This window comes from Pteropus medius, unplaced genomic scaffold (genome assembly GCF_902729225.1).
Source record: "Pteropus medius unplaced genomic scaffold, Ma_sr-lr_union100, whole genome shotgun sequence".
Classification (NCBI taxonomy): domain Eukaryota; kingdom Metazoa; phylum Chordata; class Mammalia; order Chiroptera; family Pteropodidae; genus Pteropus; species Pteropus medius.
In genome coordinates this window covers 10,061,365-10,078,456 of record NW_024350319.1, presented here as the reverse complement: position 1 = coordinate 10,078,456, position 17,092 = coordinate 10,061,365, and the positions used below count along the sequence as shown (strand labels likewise).

At 41.8% G+C, this 17,092-nt stretch overlaps 1 long non-coding RNA gene and 1 pseudogene across 1 annotated transcript in view; both read right to left on the bottom strand.

Annotated features, from left to right (window-relative positions):
* Nucleotides 1-897: 897 nt before the first annotated feature.
* The window catches only part of LOC120583247 (uncharacterized), a 49,964-nt gene continuing 33,769 nt past the window's right edge, over nucleotides 898-17,092 (bottom strand). Inside the window, exon 2 of the long non-coding RNA XR_005647742.1 lies at nucleotides 898-1,118. This is a non-coding gene — a long non-coding RNA (uncharacterized LOC120583247). The remainder of the gene's footprint in view (nucleotides 1,119-17,092) is intronic.
* Nucleotides 14,293-14,411, bottom strand: LOC120583389 (uncharacterized; annotated as a pseudogene).

The window sequence follows — 17,092 nt, the reverse complement described above, 5'->3', positions numbered from 1 at the left end:
TCTTCCCATTTTGGCTGCATTTTCGTGTCTGTTTCTATGGACTAAGCAAAGCTCTTAAATCTCCCAGTCTTATCAGTGTGGATCTGTGATGTAGGTGTCCAGTGGCATAGTCCTGAGAGGGGATGAGCTGCAGGCCAAACTTAGCCTGAGCCTCTACCTCTCTGGGGCCACCTGTTAAAATTTAGCAAGCAATCCACAGATGCTGTGCTTATAGTTTCCTCAAAAGGCCACACCAGAAACTGAGGCCAGCTGCGTCCACCAGTGTGAGTCTCAGCAAGGAGCATCTGACTCACTGAGGATACATCTGGATGTGGCTTGGGTGGGGTCTGAGTTGCGGTAGGCAGGGTTTTAGGGAATCCTCTGGGCAGAGCGACCTTCGTTTTCCAGTTTGATGACGTCACAGCTCTAGCGGTGCTATGTCCGGTGCACTGATAGTGGGCAGGGCTCAACAGGGAACAATGGATACCTCTGGCACTTCTGTACAAAGTGAGTCTCACCTAAGCCCTCACTCGGACAATGTCTCCTTGTAAGTCCCTGGAGCCCCCTGTGCGCTGCCGAATTGGCACTGGTGCTCGGAGTGAGCAGGTTCCTTACCATGAAAATCTGCTCGTGGAAGTGGCCCCTTTAAGAGGCATCTGCTGCTGCCACAGCCTCCGTCTCACTCAGCTGCTCGGGACCGGGCGGCCCCATGTCCTCGCCTTGTCCTACCTTCTGCTGTTGTTGGGTGCTTTCTTGGATTTCTACAGAGTTGTATGGCTTATTCATCTAGATCCCAGGTGATTTTTCCTTGCTGCTACTCCTTGCTTCTGTCGCAACCTTGATTTGGTCGTCAGAGGGATGAACAGAGCCTCTATCATCTACGCCATTTTTTTTATCTCCCTCTTTTTTTTTTTTTTGATTTGCATTTTTTAAATGACTAATGATGTTGAGCATCTTTTCATGGGATTATCTATACCATTTATTTTCAGGTTTCTGATTCCATCTGTTATATTCCACCTCCACCTCAAATAAATCACATCGAGGGTAGGTGATTTTGTTGAACTCTGAGTCAATATTCTGTTGATTTCTGCAGGAGTCTTGTATGTGCCAGACCCACTAGCCAAAAGAGAATGAGTGATCTACATGTATAGAGAATAAAGAGAAAAAGGCCATTTAATCAATTCCTTTAAGTCAAGAGAGGTAAATCCAAATTAAAATAAGGTGAGTGATCTTATATTTAAATCAGATTTTAGAAATCTGATTTACCATATGATCTAGCAAACTCACTTCTGAATATATATCCAAAGGAAACAAAATCAGTATTTTGGAGAGATATCTGCACTCCTATGTTCTTTGCGGTATTTCCCACAATACCTAAGATACGGAAACAATCTAAGTGTCCATTATGGATGAATAGGTAAAGAAAATGTGACACACACACACACACACACACACACACAATGGAATAGCATTCAGCCATAATAAAGGAGGAAATTCTGAAATTTACGACAACCTAGTTGAACCTGGAGGACATTATGCTAACTGAAATAGGCCAGGGCCTGGGGTTGGGGGAAATGGGCAGATGCTGGTCAAAGGGTACAAATTTTCATTTATAAGATAAATAAGTTCTGGGGATGTAATGCACAGCATGGTGACTCTAGTTAATAATATGGTATTGTACACTTGAAATTTGCTAATACAGTAGATCTTAAGCATTCTCACTACACACACATACACACACACACACAGTAATAATATGAGATGATAAATCTGTTAATGAACTTGATCGTGGTAATCAGTTCGCAACATGCATGTATATCAAATCATCACATTATACACTTTAAATATATATAATTTTATTTGTAAATTATACCTCAAAAAGCTGGGAAAGAATTAAATAGATTTTGATAATTAAAGTTAGAAAATTCACTTTACTTAGTTATATTATATTGAAATGAGTTTCATGAAATTATGAACAGCATTACTGGCAGAAATCTCAGAAATTATCTATGCCAATAATTATAAAAGTATGGTTCCCAGACCAACAGCAACAAGAAAGTCTAGGAACTTGCTAGAAATGCAGATTCTCAGGCCCCACGCTAGACCTTCTAAATCTGATGTTCTGAGGTGGGTTTTAGTCATCTGTGCTTTAACAAGTCCTTCAGGTGATATTGATGCATCCTACAGGTTGAGAACCCCTGGACCTGGCCAGTACTCTCATTTTATAAAGGAAGAAGCTGAAATTCAGGAGGTTATGTGAATTACTCAAGGTCACATGCTAAAGGAAGCACTTTGGATAAACCTTAGGTCTTATTCCTAAATATTTAAGAAAATCTACCTATGTCTATAGACTGTTCAAAGTCATTGGGGACTCACCAAAAAGGAATCATGAATTAATAGAGCCCTTACAATGGAACCTACAAATGGAAGTGGTATGGTGGAGACAGATGAGTAAGAAGGAACATGCCACCCTCAGCAGGGCTCCCTGGCTCTGCACCACCTGCCTGCTTATTTGGAATAAGTTTATTTGGAATAGCTACGTAGAATCTAAATCCTTTATTACAGGGAAGATGCCGAATGCCTCCGTGCATGGCGGGCTGGGGGCTGCTTCTGCCCCAGAAGTTGCCTCAGCTTCTCTCCAGCCAGCACAACCCCTCAGAGGTGTGGCCAATCAGGATCCTTCTGTCTGTTGTGAGTTGAATTGTGCTCTTCCCCAAAATGATATGTTAAAATCCTAAACTCCAGCACCTGTAAATGTGAACTTACTTAGAAAAACGGTTTTTGAAGATATAATTAGGATGTAAATCAAGATAAAGTCATACTGAATTAGTGTGGGTCCTAAATCTAATCACTGGTATCCTTACAAGAAGAGACTCAGAGACACAGAGAAACACAGGGAGAACACCTTGTGATTGATGGAGGCAGAGATTTAAGTGATGTGTCTACGAGCTGAAGAACACAGATTGCTGGCAACCTTCAGAAGCTGGAAGATGCAAGGTAGAATTTTAGAGCTATCAGAGAGAGAAGGGCCCTGCCAAAACCTAGATTTCAGATTTCTAGCCTCCAGAACTGCAAGAGAATAAATTTTTGTTGTTTTAAGATGCCCAGTTTGTGGTAATTTGTTCTGGCAGCTCTGAGAAACAAATACAGTGCCACCCACGGGTCTTTGCTTTCCGCCTCCCACCCTCCCACCAGCGTTCCTCCACCCACCAATGTTCCTTCCTAGTATCTCAGCTTTCACCCGTACAGTTCAGTATCTACACAGCTGCCAGAGTGAGATTTTAAAGCATAAAGCACCTGCTCGAAGAATAAAATCCAAATTCTTTACCTGGTTGGAGTTTTGCCTGTCTCATGGCCCTCAACTCATTCACACTCCGTTCTGCAGCCCCACTAACCACTGATCTCCTTTCTGCCTCTGGGAGAGACAAGATGGCCCTCTTTTTGTCTTTGGTCTTTTCTTCCTCAGTTAGTCACCTGCTTGGCCCCTTCTCTAAGGTCTCAGATTAAAAGCCCTTTCCTCCAGGAGGCCACCTGGAGGGAATGGAATGGGCCTCCACCACTTACTATAAAAAAGATATTAACCACTCGCAACACTGAAAAAAAATGTTCAGCTTATGTGCCAGGCACTGTTTTAAGCACAATACATCCATTATCCAACTTAATCCTGAAAATAGTATTTTCCTTATTTTATCAGGTGGGGAAATTGAGGCTCAAATTAATCATAACCTGTCATGATCCCGTTTATTTCCTTCACACCACAGTGTAGTGATTTACATTTTTAAAATTTCTTTATCATCTGTCTCTACCACTAAAACATGAGTTCCATGGGGCCAGGGATCATGATGGATGTATGGCATTTAGCAGATGTTCAAGAGGTAAGGAAATCTCTTCATGCGTCACTACTTTACTTTTTTGGCAAGCAGTAGATAATTTTTCTCTGTCCAAAGGGGGCGTGGATGAGTTGTCAGTGAGACAAGTCTGTTTCAGGAACCCGTTTCTTCTCTGAAATGCAAGTTCAACGGTCGCCGTTACACACTGGCTCACCTCACAGCCTTTCAAGTAACTCCCCGATGTGATTTCCTTCAAAGGTCACTCATATGCAATTACCTCCACTAGGAGGAGATTGGACATAAAGGCCCCCCTGTGCTCATTAAAACAAACAAAGGGATGCATTTTCATTAGAGTAAGGTGATATTTAATGCTGCCAGACAGGCCTAATTCCACAAAACTGGCTTCTTTGGCGTTTGCTACATTTGAAAAAGCACTAGGATAAATACATGGCTCGAATCTGGGAAGATAACTGAAAATTGATGGTCAAAGGCAAGAGAATTATGAGAACTTGGAAGTTTCACATAATAGCTGAATTAAATTGGAGGGAAAAAGCTAAAGTTTCAGTTGACGAAATGAAAAAACTTCTAATTGAACAGAACATTAAATTTATAATGTTGAAGTAGAAAAAGCACTGTCTGGGGAGTCAGACTTGGGTTCACACCACAGTCCAGTCATTTAATGGTAGGCACTACGCTACTCTCAGCCTCAGTTTCCTCATCTGCAAAATGGCCACGGTAGACACTAAGTAAAGACTAACAATTACTGCATTGTGATTTAATTATTACAGATACAAAAAGAACCCTCCTGAAGAACATGCTACTCTCTCTCCCCTCGTGTCCAATCAGTCGCTGAAACTGCTAACTCAGCCTCCTTTATCTCTGTTGAATTTGATCATTTCTATCCATGTGTACAGTTCTTCCCCTTGACCTGGTTCAACCTGCCATCTTCACCCAGTCACTGCGATGCCTCATAGCCAGTTCTCTCATATCCACTTCTGTCTATTCTTCATACCAGGAAGAATGGCCTTTCTAAAATTAGTACATGCTTTTGCTTATTATCCCTAAATGGTCTCCTGTTGCTTTGAGGATCAGATCCTTCCAGTGGCTTACCAGGCCCTGGTAACTTGCCAAGTCCTTCTGTATCAACCACCCTCTCAAGTTCTCTACAGTCCAGTCACACTGACTTTGACTTTGTAGCTCCTTATAGTGCCAAGTGTCATTATTCATAAGGCTTGGCTTCAGGACTATTTACATGCTTTCCTTGGAACTTGAGTTTCCTTAATTGTAAACCAGAACAATAATACCTACCTTGTAGAATTATTTTGTGAGATAATAACAAAGTTTCCCTTCTTTGCCTCTTCTCTCCATCTATGACTTGTATCTCTACCACTCATTCAAAACATCATTTCCTCAGACAGAACCTTCCCTAAACTTCAAGACTAGCTTAGCATCCTTTTCTCCCTTTATAATTCTTGTCATATCTGTAATCATTGATTAAGTGTCTCTCTCTTCCCCACAAAGTGGCAAGGTTCTTAAGAACTGGGTTCATGTCTCTGCTGGGTTTAGGTCACTAAAATGGATCTAGTATATAGTAGGTGCTCACGAAATATTTGCTACACAAGTAACTAAATTAGTTCATGCAGGTGAGGGGCTCATTCCAGAATCATAACCTCTCTCAGGCTTTCTGTTTGGGTTTCCATTTCCATTTGATATGTCCAAGTGTAGACCAAAAGATAAACTCTTCTCAAATAGAATATTTAATTTGGTGCAAATACTCATTCTTCTCATAGAAGACTGAGCAGTACAAACTAAACCGATTACACTGAAACTTTACTTCTATTCAATTTATTATCTAAGCATAAAGGAGCTTCCCGAATGAGTCATTACCTGAGGCTCTGGACACTGACTACTGCCAAATAGCAAATAACCAGATTGTGTCAGTGTTGACATTTTGGGTCAAGCTGATGGTTTGTTTATTGAACTGCCTACTTTAGGGGCTCTGAGACTAAAAGAATGGTAATCAGCAGCCTGGATAACAACTCAGCACCCCAGCTGGAAACGCATGAGTAAACAAAATCATAATTTTTTACTTTGCCAAGCCCAGTAAACACCACCGTGATGAGCTACCAGTGAGGCATCCATTAACTAAGTAAATAATGCACAGGGCTAGGAAGAGGATTATTGATGCAGGCACAGTCTAGTCATTTGCTGACCATTGATGGACATTAGCCGTGATGTACAGACTAAGGAGGTACTTTGCCACCTGCTTTAATTTGCTAAACATGATGCATCCTCAGGGCCGCAGAATGACTTTGTATTAGTGAAAAACCACCTGTTTTCTCCTTTTCCGGTTTTATTTTCTCAACACATAGTTATCATGTACCTACTGTCTGTATAATGGAACCTCTTGGGCAGGCTGCCCAGTACATAACTGCCTTCGCTCCCCTGGCTATACCCAGATTCAGAGAGTGATTCTAAAATGCAAGGAAGCTGATTCCTGGCAAGAAGAGACGGGTGCCCCAGCTCCTTCAAGAAGCCTGGGAGTGGGTGAAGGCAGATAGCATTGATAACTTCAGGGTTTAGAAAGTTTTTTGTTTTTTTTTTTAAGAAGCTGGGAAGACATTTTACCCAGTCTTCTTTTTTTCTTTATACCCCTCTTTTGGCTTTATTCATTTACATTAGATTTTTCTTTAGCTCAGCCATAACTCTTTGGAGACTTTCAGGGTCCAGATTCATGGCTTCGGCTCTCCACTCCACTGAAATGTCTCCCGTATTCTGACTCTTCCTCCATCTATTCTTATGTTCCAGCTCCCTGGAGTCCTGTGGGTTGTTTTTATTTTTATTGAGGGTGCCAATAAAATCCAGGTTTCATAAAGTGCCAAAATAACAATAATAATGGCTATCGATTTTAACAGGAAAACTTTTTATATTATTATTAGTGTCTTAGTTAACCCCAAAGCAAACCGATAAGGTTTGTATTGCAACCTTGGTTTTTATTTGAGGAAACAGAGGTTCGAGGTTCAATTGCTCAAGGTCATGGAGTTTCTGAGGAACAGTCTGTGTTGAATCCCACTCCCAAGTGTGTGCATGTTCTGTCCACTATAACAGGCAAAACAGAGTTGAGTAGAAAAATTGCAAAGAAAAGATGATTGAAGAGTCGAAGAAAGAATAAGAAAGCCTGGAAGGGAGAGGGACTAGTTGAAAACAAAATGGCAAGAAAATATAGAAAGCATTGGAAAACAGAAATTAGAGGCTTCGAGATGACACAGCGACTATGAAAACTTTTAGGGGGCCAAGGAAGTTAAAAAGGATATTTTGTAGAACAGCCTGAAATTCTGGAGGTATTTGGCGTAGGAACAAATACTTCAACACCATCAAAAGCCATCAGTATACAGCACACTGCATTATAATGAGTGACATCCATAATGGGGATCCAAAGTCATCAAGAAGAGCTTAAATTAAGTTAAGCTTTGTTCACTTAGGTAGAAAGTATAAAATCAATTTGGAACCTTCAAAAATAATTTAGACAAATACAAGTTGGTGCTAAAAGGGACTGTGCTTTTATGTTATTTTAAGCCTCATTTGCTCATAAAATTCATTCCCCAACCATGCTTCAAAATGAGGTGCTAGACTACTTTGAAAAGTTATTGCTAAAGGGTAAATTAGCTTTTCTTTCCTCACTCAGGTGTTGATAGACTTCCCACCGAAAGTCATGCTTCCCTTCTATTATGTAGACATAGATGGAAGAGGCTGCTCAATCAGGGTGTCTATTTCTCATCCTCAGGCCTCTAGAGGGTGCCATGTGCCTCCCAATGAAATTGGAGCAAAGGTCATTGGGGAATTTAAGAAGCAGTTGCCTTCTCCAGTCTTTTTTGCCTTCAGACAACAAGGTACAGTGAACTTGTAGGCCATGTGTCAAAGATGGCAGAGCAAAAACGGAAGGACACCAAGTCCCTGAATCATTGCTTGGATGAGAAGTATTAGGAACTCTCACGTTTTTAGTTATGTGAGCAAGAACCATTATATGTTATTGGATCTGTTTATGAAGCAGGCAGTATAACTGTAATTATTATATCAGGCAGCCAGAAAATTTCCTTTTTTGTCCACTTATTTTACTCAGTGGACAGAATGCAGTTTTCTTTCTAAAGTACAGTTCTGATCATATCAGTCCTGCTCAAAGATCTTCCATAACTCCCTGTCAACTACAGAGGGAAATCTACTACAAGTGACCATTAAATCCCTCAAACTAGAACCCAGCTTATTTATCCAAATGTGTTATGTCCTTGTCTGCTCAAAGAGGAGCCTCCGTCTGAAATACACTCCTGGGATTCCCCTGGCTCCAATTATTGAAAGCCAACCCACCTTTCAAAGTCTTCTGTAAAGGCCATTTGATCAACAAAGTTGACCTTAATTTCAATCACTTGGATTCAGATCCTATCACTTACCAACTATTTACCTTGGGCAAATTACTTAACTTCCGTATGCCTTAGTTTCTTCACTTATAAAATAATGGCCATGATAAAACCTACTTCCTAAGACTGTGAGGGTTCAATGAATTAATAGACAAAGAAGTCTCAGTCTGCTTTTCTGCCACCAGCATATGCCACTTCATACTGCAAGTTATTTCTTCACCAATCTTGACCATTCTTGTGTCACCTCCTTGGGAGGCAGAATGATTTTTTTATCTTTGTGTCCCACTCTGTCCCAGAAAGTGGCTTAAATACAGAAGATGTATTTGTTGAATGAATTAATATATGAATTTCTAAAGCTGCAGGAATTGGGTTTCATCCTCCCATTTACTTACAATTTGCTCAGAGGACTATGATATTTTCCTCCAGTTTGAATTCTAGTCAGAAAATGACAAGACTTTAAAAAAATATCCTGAAGTTCTGAAGAAGCTCTGATCATTTTTCTGACCTCTGATGAAGTTGTCCACCCCTTAAGCATGGAAGTTTTTGCTAGGAAGTTTTGTTTCAGTTTTGAAGGCATGAGACAGTGAGTTGCTCTGGTCAGGTTGAACAGAGGTAGACATTTTCATCTTTTGTTCTTATTCTTGGACATGCCTGAGATGTCCGAGATATCCAGGATTTGTCCTAAGGGGCTATAGAAAGCTTAAATAATTTGAGGCTAGAAGGACTAAATATCCTTTAAAGCTGACAGTGCAGGAGGCCAAGGCAGGGGTTACTGAAGGAAGGCATGGTAAATACAGATCATGACAAACCATATTCCCCACTGATCTGGCCCAGCTCATTTTCAGCTGCACTCACAGCTGACGGTACTGTTTGTTTCAAAAATAAGACTTACTTAGGAGGAATGCTTAGACTGTAAATCAGTCTTCAAATGTAGAAGGACATGTCTATCTAGAACATTATTGGTGTTTAAAATATTAAACATTGAAACTCTGCCATTTCTTAACTGCTATCTTGGATTAAATGATCTCACTTCCTAATGGACTTTTCTAGTTGGATGGCACATGGGAGCCTCACCCTCAACACACCTAGAGCTGAGCTCGTTTTCAGTCTTTCTCATCGGTCATTCTTGTGTGGTGAAGGCCCCAGCCTCATCTAGCTGCTCAAGTCCCAAACCCGGTAGTCACGCTAAACCCCTCTCTTTCCTCCTCCACCTCAACCAAGAAGGCATTAAGGCTTGTTACCCTTCATCTTCAATTTCTCTCAACTCTGTTCACTTCTTTCCATTCCTACTCTAAACACCTCAGTTCAGCCCTCCACCATATCTCACTTGAATTACAACCATGGTTTATTTATCAGGGTGCCTTGCTAGACTATAAACGCTTGGGGGATGTTGTCTTATCCACAGAGCTTAGCTCAATATCTGACTCACGATTGTTGCTCAGTAAATGGTCACTCATCTTAAGCTCATGCTTGCAGCCGTTAGAAGAGGCCAATGGGAAACCAAAGTAGACCTTTACCCCTGCCCTCAAGTAAGTACAGCTTCCCTGAGTCCGGGTCATAAACCCTGCATTCAAGTATAAAGAAATACATTTCAATCCATCTTCAGTATAAAAAACAACACTTGTTTTTATTGTAAGTGATTAGAGGTCAGGGAATATATCTTTTGGGATTAATTAAATTATAGAACTGTGAAAAGACCCATAAGCACTGCGCAGTGGGAGCTGGCCCCATTTTACTCCCTTCTATGTCATTAACTTTCTGTCTTTGGAGTGAAGGTGAAAGAACTCTGTCAGCACCACTCCTCCCCAATTCCTCCCATCACCTGGGAGAATATTCACATTGGAGCAAAGGGTCCTTGGGCAGCTGATGACCCAAACTACTCTGTTCCTCCTGCGACCTCTGCCTGCCTTGCTTTCGATCAATTTCAGGATGGCCTGTGGGGTGAGGGCCAGACTCCAAGAGTGTGTATTGTAGCATTTCATCCATTCTTTCATTCAAAATATATTTCTTAGTAGTTTACTATGTTCCAGAGACTGTTCTACATGCTGAGGATACACAAGTGAGCTAACAAGACAGAATTCCTACCATCATGATGGCTGCATATAAACTGGGGAGACGACAGTTAAACTGATTAATAAGTAAAATAAGTGCAGCGGTTGACACCTGCTGTGCCCTCTCTGCTGACTTTGGAGAGCTCTGGCCATTATGCTGCTCCTTGACACCTGGAGCTGGGGCTATATTTCCCTTGCCCTGGGGAGTCACTGAGGTTAGCCCTGTGAGCCCTTCTCAATGACATCTCCGCAAGTCTGTTCCAAGGCTGGAATTAGGCCTCTTGAGATGAATCAGTCCCAGGTCTACACAAAGGCAGCCCAGCCAGGATGCATGCTTGTGCCTTTTAGAAAGCAATTTTAAATGCAATCAGCCATGCTGTGCCCTTATACAGAAAAGCGGAGTTGGCGAGAAGGAGGAAGAAATTAACATTAGAAGAGCTGAGGTTGATCCAAAGTGTTCACGAGATCTAAGCACGAGGGTCCCCTCCCCTGGCTAAGAGGCTGGGAGTCTGTCCTTAATCAGATTTCCCAGGGTGCCTTTCTCAACAAAAATGGCAGCAAACAGGCCAAAGGTGGCATGACATTTACATGAAAGGAAGAGCAGCCCCTGGAGGTGAAAGAACTTGCCCAAGGTCACGCAAGGGCAAGTGCCAACAAAGGGACTAGAATTCTAGTTAAAATTTCCAGCTCAGCTCCCTTCCCATGATGCAATGCTGCCTCTTCACAGAAAATATCTTTTTCTGACAATAGTTTGGACAAGTGCAGGACTTTCTCTGGAAATGAGCTCCGTGAAAGGAGACTGAGCCATCTACCTGTATTTACATGTTTATTATTTTATCATCCGCTTAGGGGAGTTAGGTCTCTGAGCCAGCTGGAGTAGGAAAAAAGGAGACTGCCTCTGGGAAAGAGGCGGCGTGAGGGAGGGAGGCTTGGGGTAGGGCTGGTGATCTTGACACAATGGATAGTAGAGCTGTGAACTGCCTGACCTCAGTCTTCTTTTGGCCCCTTCTAACACTTCTCTCTTCTTCGCATCACTTGCATTTGACCCACCCATTTCTCACCCTACCATAGAATCAGCATGTCGCTGCCGGCCTCCTGGCCACGCAAGGATCTCACTGTGACTGTAGAATCACCTCATGTTCTAGGCCTTTCTTAAATACATTTTTCTGATCAAAATTCATCTAGTCCATGATGCGTTTTTTTTCCAAGAGTATTCCAGGTACCCAGAGAAAAGTGATTCTCACAAAGTAAATTGTGCCCAAGGATAAGAATGGTTTAATTGTAATCTTTTCAATTCCTTAAGCCAAAAGAGTGACTGGTGGAATAGCAAGCATTTTAGTGTCCTTGGAGTGGGTGGAGGTAGGTGGTGTGCACAGGTGTGTGTGTGTGTAAAAGTGAAAAGGTCCCATGCTTGGTCTGCAGTGTGTGTGTGTGTGTCTATGAGGGAAAGAAAGAGAGAGAAAGAGAGAATGATTTCAGATTTATGGACTTTTTCAGCACCTTTTAATGCTTATGATGTTTGTACCTAGGACAAACAGAATCTATAAAGGGAGAGCTGGGGACCAGGGATAGATATAGAAGTTAGGGATGCGGAGGGCCTGGAAGATGATCTGACCAGTTTTCAGGTGACATAGAAAGGTAGGTCCCAGCAGATGGAGTCAGGGGATAAGAAGCTTTCTGACTCTCTGCACTGGGCAGCCAGAGATCTGGTGTTCCCTGGACTATGATGGTCCTTATTTGCTCTATCACTTCAGGCTTGGAGGCTGCTAAACAGTTGTCTGTGTGGCGCCTCCTTCTGTTAAAGATCATATCCTGGCCTGGTCTCCACAGGCAGATCCACTGCCCTTTTTTTCTCTGCAGAGAGTTTCTGGGCCTCCCATGTCAGAGTCTATTCTGAAATCCCCATAATCAGGCCCAGTCACTGAGACCTTCAATGGTCTTTCAGATGTGAGGTGCTCTCCCAATCCACATAGATGCAGCTGCGACTCGAGGCCCTAAGGCCGGGTAAGAGTGGTTTTCTCCCAGCTTACCCCCAGGAGGATACCACTTTCTATCCTTAACCTTCCATGCATCGTACAACATTCCATACCAGAAGCGAGGCTCTGACAGCTTAAGGGCATCGGTATGAATCAATTCATTCACCCACTCAGCAAGTATTTCTTGAACATCGACTCTTGCCAGGGGCCATGTTAGGTTCTGGGAATTCAATGGAAAGTAAAATAGTCACCACTTCTGCCTTCATGAAACATACAGTGTAGTGGGGAAGACAGATGTTGTTAATCAAATAATTGTAATTATAAACTGCAATAAATGCGAGGAAAGAAAAGCACCGAGAGTTTTGAGAATACTTCTGAGGAGCTGATCCAGGTGGTGTGCAGTGTCAGAATCACAATGCGGTCCTGGCTTCTGAGAAGCACCCGAGCTCCCAAGCCCACAGGAACCACGCAGGCCTCTCCTCTGCTGCCCGGGGCTTGTTGCTTGGGCTCTCTCTGAACTCTCACCCTGACAGTGACCACCTTACCTGAATGGGCTATATGTAGCCAGCTATATGTAGCACAGGACACCCACCTATGACGCCCGATTACTTCCCTTTTTGCAAACTGTCCCATCTGCTTTGTAGCTTATGATTTTCTAGTTGTCACTGCAATGGCCCAATTCTGCCATACCCCCATGCTCAGCCTTTCACTTCTCTGCATAATAAAGTACAGCAGGTACAGAAAAAAATGCGAACCCTAAATTCTAAATTTGAATGCTCCTACCTCCTTCCCCGATTTCTGAGCCTGCCCTAGATTTCAGGTCTGCTTTTATGGAGTTTCCTCCTAGACCTATGTCATCTCACAATTCAGAAAGGCTCTGGATTTCATTACTGGATGGTGCTATGTCAACAAAAACCTGTGGTTCCTTTTCATGCCTCTCAGTGCTGGAAGGGCTTAAATAGCATTTGTCAGCACATAGGCTCTGCTTGACTCCGGTGGCCCTTGACAAAGATTCCTTGATCAAACTTTGGCAATGCTCCTCAGAGCCTTCTTCTCTACTAGGCCTGTGAACCTTTGCCTATAAAGACTTGAACAAACACTAACATAGTTTGAGGCTGTGAACCTAGGATAACTCTAGCTCCCCTTAAAGTGCCTGCCTGAGAAAACTCAAGGCTGTCAAAGGAATGTACTGTTTGTTTCAGCCAACGCCTAAAGATAGGCCCCTGTCTCTCAGCCTCTGAAGGAGGACAGAAGTCTAAATTCAATAAGTGCCAGTTAACCCAGATGGATTTCACATGGACCAATCCCCTGTTCTTGATTTTTATAAGTTTTCACGTCCCTGATTCTGTCAAACCCTGGCTCAGACCCCTTCCTATGCCCTCATTTTCTTTTTAAAACTCCCCAGTCATTTCTGTACAAGTCGAGTTCAGTTTGCGTTGGACTCTTCTCCTTATTGTTTCCCTACTGAACCAGTGTATTACTGATTAAAATCCATCCTTATCACTTTAACTAGTGTCTAACTTTACCTTTGACACCTTGAAACTGAGACCAGGCTACTCTCACCTTGCTCAGAGCTGTACCTAGAAATGTGCAAAGCATTTTTAGTTACCCAGAAAAATGAGTTTCTGTTATATGCAGGATAAACGTCCAGTGTGTTCATTTGCTAAGGCTGCCATAACAAAATACCACAGACTAGGCGGCTTAATAAGAGAAACTAATTTTCTCACAGTTTTGGAGGCTAGAAGTCCAAGATCAAATGTCTGAAGGTTTGGTTTCTTCTTAAGCCTCTCTCTTTGGTTTGCAGATGGCCACCTTCTTGCTGTATCCTCAGAAGGCGGTCTCTGGTTCTGTTGTCTGTGTCCTAATCCCTTTTTATAAGGACATCGGTCATATTAGATTAGGGCCCACCTTAAAGACCTGATTTTAACTTAATTACTTTTTTACTTATTTATTTATTTTTAGGCGAGGCAACCCTTGGTTGACCTCACAGATTGCAAAGACCTTGTCAGTTTATAATCTCTTATTTTTTTGTTTTTATTTTTTACGCCTACAGCACCTGGTCTTCCTAGGTGGTCTCCCATCCAAATACTAACCAGGCCCGCCCCTGCTTAGCTTCCGAGAACAGATGTGATTGGGCTTGTTCAGGGTGGCATGGCTGTAGACAACTTAATTACCTTTTTAAAGTCTCTATCTTTGAATAGAGTTATATTTGGAGGTAATGGGAATTCAGATTTCAACATGCAAGTTTTTGGGGGGGGATTCAATTCAGCCCCAAACACCCAATTTTCTTAGAAATATTTATTCCGAAAGAACACAGATATGATAGGAAGGGAAACAGAAAGGTTCTAAAATATCATCTCTTCTAAAACATCCAATCCAGGGGAGAGTCTCACTTTTGGATGTGAGAACAAGATTGGGAGCGATATCTAACTACTCACAGGAGTAATAAGTTTTTGCATATTTATTTCCCCCCATACCTATAACAAGCTCTGAATTTTCATGTTAAAATATCAAACAAACCCAATTTTCATAACGATTCACAGTGTGACCATACCAAGGTAGAAGAGACAGAAACCTTCTTCGAGTTTCATGTAAACTGATTAACAAATCATGCATCTAGCTTGTGTTGCTGAAAAGCTTTGAGTCTGATAAGCACTTCTATTTTCTGGATGCAAGCATTCATTTGAAGAACACAGTGGATCTAATAATGTTGCAAGAAAATACTGGATTGCATTGGTTTCCTTGGCCTGCATATTTTAGGAGTACAAACTTCATATGAAAGATCAAAACTTTTCAGAAAACAATTTCTTGAGTCTGGAAAAAAATTTCAACCCAAGCATATGTCAAATGAAGAGTTAGGTAACATACTGTGTTTGTAAATCTCTCAGGAGCTCAGTTGTCTTAAGAAAGATGCAGTAATATTATGGCGCAAGTCTGCTTCAGTGAGGTGTTTGCAATTACTTCAATTTTCTGTTTTTATGGAATTGGTGGCAAGTGAAATTTTCATTAAAGTAATTAAGATACCACTTTCCTTAGAAGAGAGGAATGAGGCGTGCTGGGCTTCTAGGAACTGGCAATGTCTCAAATAACATAAAAATTCAGATCTAGTACTTAGTTGGCTGGAAAAAAATTTAAAAAGCAAACAAACAAACAAACAAACAACAACAACAACAAAAAAAGAGATGTAGCACAGACTGCTGAGTAACATGACAGCATCCGTACATGAAAGGCATTTTTGTTCTTATTAGGAGGTCTGATTACATAGTCTTCAAATTTCCCCTTATGCCTCCTGAGATGAGTGTGAGGTGCAACCTTGTAAATTGTCAGCACATAGAAAGCTAAGATTTAGAGAGTGGTTTCCACTGTGCATCCTATAAAATGTGTCCCATGAGGAGGATTAGTATCAATCACAGCCTTATTGGAGAGGGAGATGGGAGCCAATAATAACTGGCACTATCAACTAGAGTAATGGTCTAAGAAGAAAAAGCAATCAGAGAAGAGAAAGGAATATCCCGAAAGAAAGAGAGAAGTAGAAAATCAGAGTGCGATGTATCATATTGATGAACAGGAGCTGTTATGCAGGACAAAGGCTTGTGTGAACAATGTGTGTTCTCAAACAATGGACATCGCCTCCTGCTCAGCTTCAAGCAAATGAGAGGAGACTTACCTATTACACCTAGCAGCCTGAATCTGGGCATGGAAGCACCAAAGTGTAACGAAGTCATTACTACTCAGGAGTCTTGCCTATCCTACTTGAGAATCATTTGCTAATTTCAGAGTATTCTAAAAGAGGAACTGCTATTCTAGTTTCACAGGTAATTTCATCTTGGAAAAGAAAAAAAGCAACATTCTCTAGCTCCAGCAAATTTGGTTAGTTAGATTCTGGTAGACTTATTTTGAGTCATTATTCCTCAGGGAGTGAGTAAAAAGGCGGGGCGGGGGGTGATGAGAGGCGGGTGGCAGAAAGGCTTGACTCCTTTTTTTAAAAGACTGATTTGAAGTTTTTCATAACTTAGAATCCTTTGACACTCCTCTCATCAAGAGGGACAGTCTTGTTGCCCTACCTGTGGGCTGACCTGTTGCCCTATCTGTGGGCTGACCATATCACTTCACCTCCAATGAATAGAATATACTGGAAAGTGTCACTGGGTGACTCCAGAGGCTAGATTAGAAATGGCGATATGGTTTTTGTCTGGCTCTCTGTTTTGGGAAGAAGGACCCTGAAACCCATAGCCCACTCTGTGAGGAAGTCCAGGTACCACGAAGAGGCCATTTACGGGTGTTCTGGCCAACAGTTCCTACTGAGGTCCCAGCCAACAGCCAACATCAGCCCCTAGAGGTGTGGGAACCTTTCATGATTCCAGCCCCAGACTCTGATGGCAACTATATAAATCTCGATGGAGATCTGCTCAACTAGGTCCAGTCAACCCCCAGAACTAAGAGATAATAATAATAATAATAAATGACTCTTGTGGTTTTATTCCAAATTCAGGGTAGTTTGTTACTGATACATTCAGTCGGAGATGTGGCATGAACACTATCGCCCTCTCTCTCCCAAACTATAAGACTATAATGGGAATGAAGTTGAAAATTCTTTGAAACTGCCTCAGGAGTTCGACACCACAGCTTTTCAATCACATTCCAGGCGCTTTAAAAACTACCAATTAAACACAAGAATCCCTTCCCAAGCACACATGCAATCTTTACATGGATCTTAAGGAGATGCCACAGTTGTAAAAGCATCCATTATGGTTCAAAGTTATTGCTGAAGCCTATGCTCAGTGTTATTAGAAGAAAACAATTAAAGTTTTCTTCATTAGCAAAATAATGTGGATACTTGACTC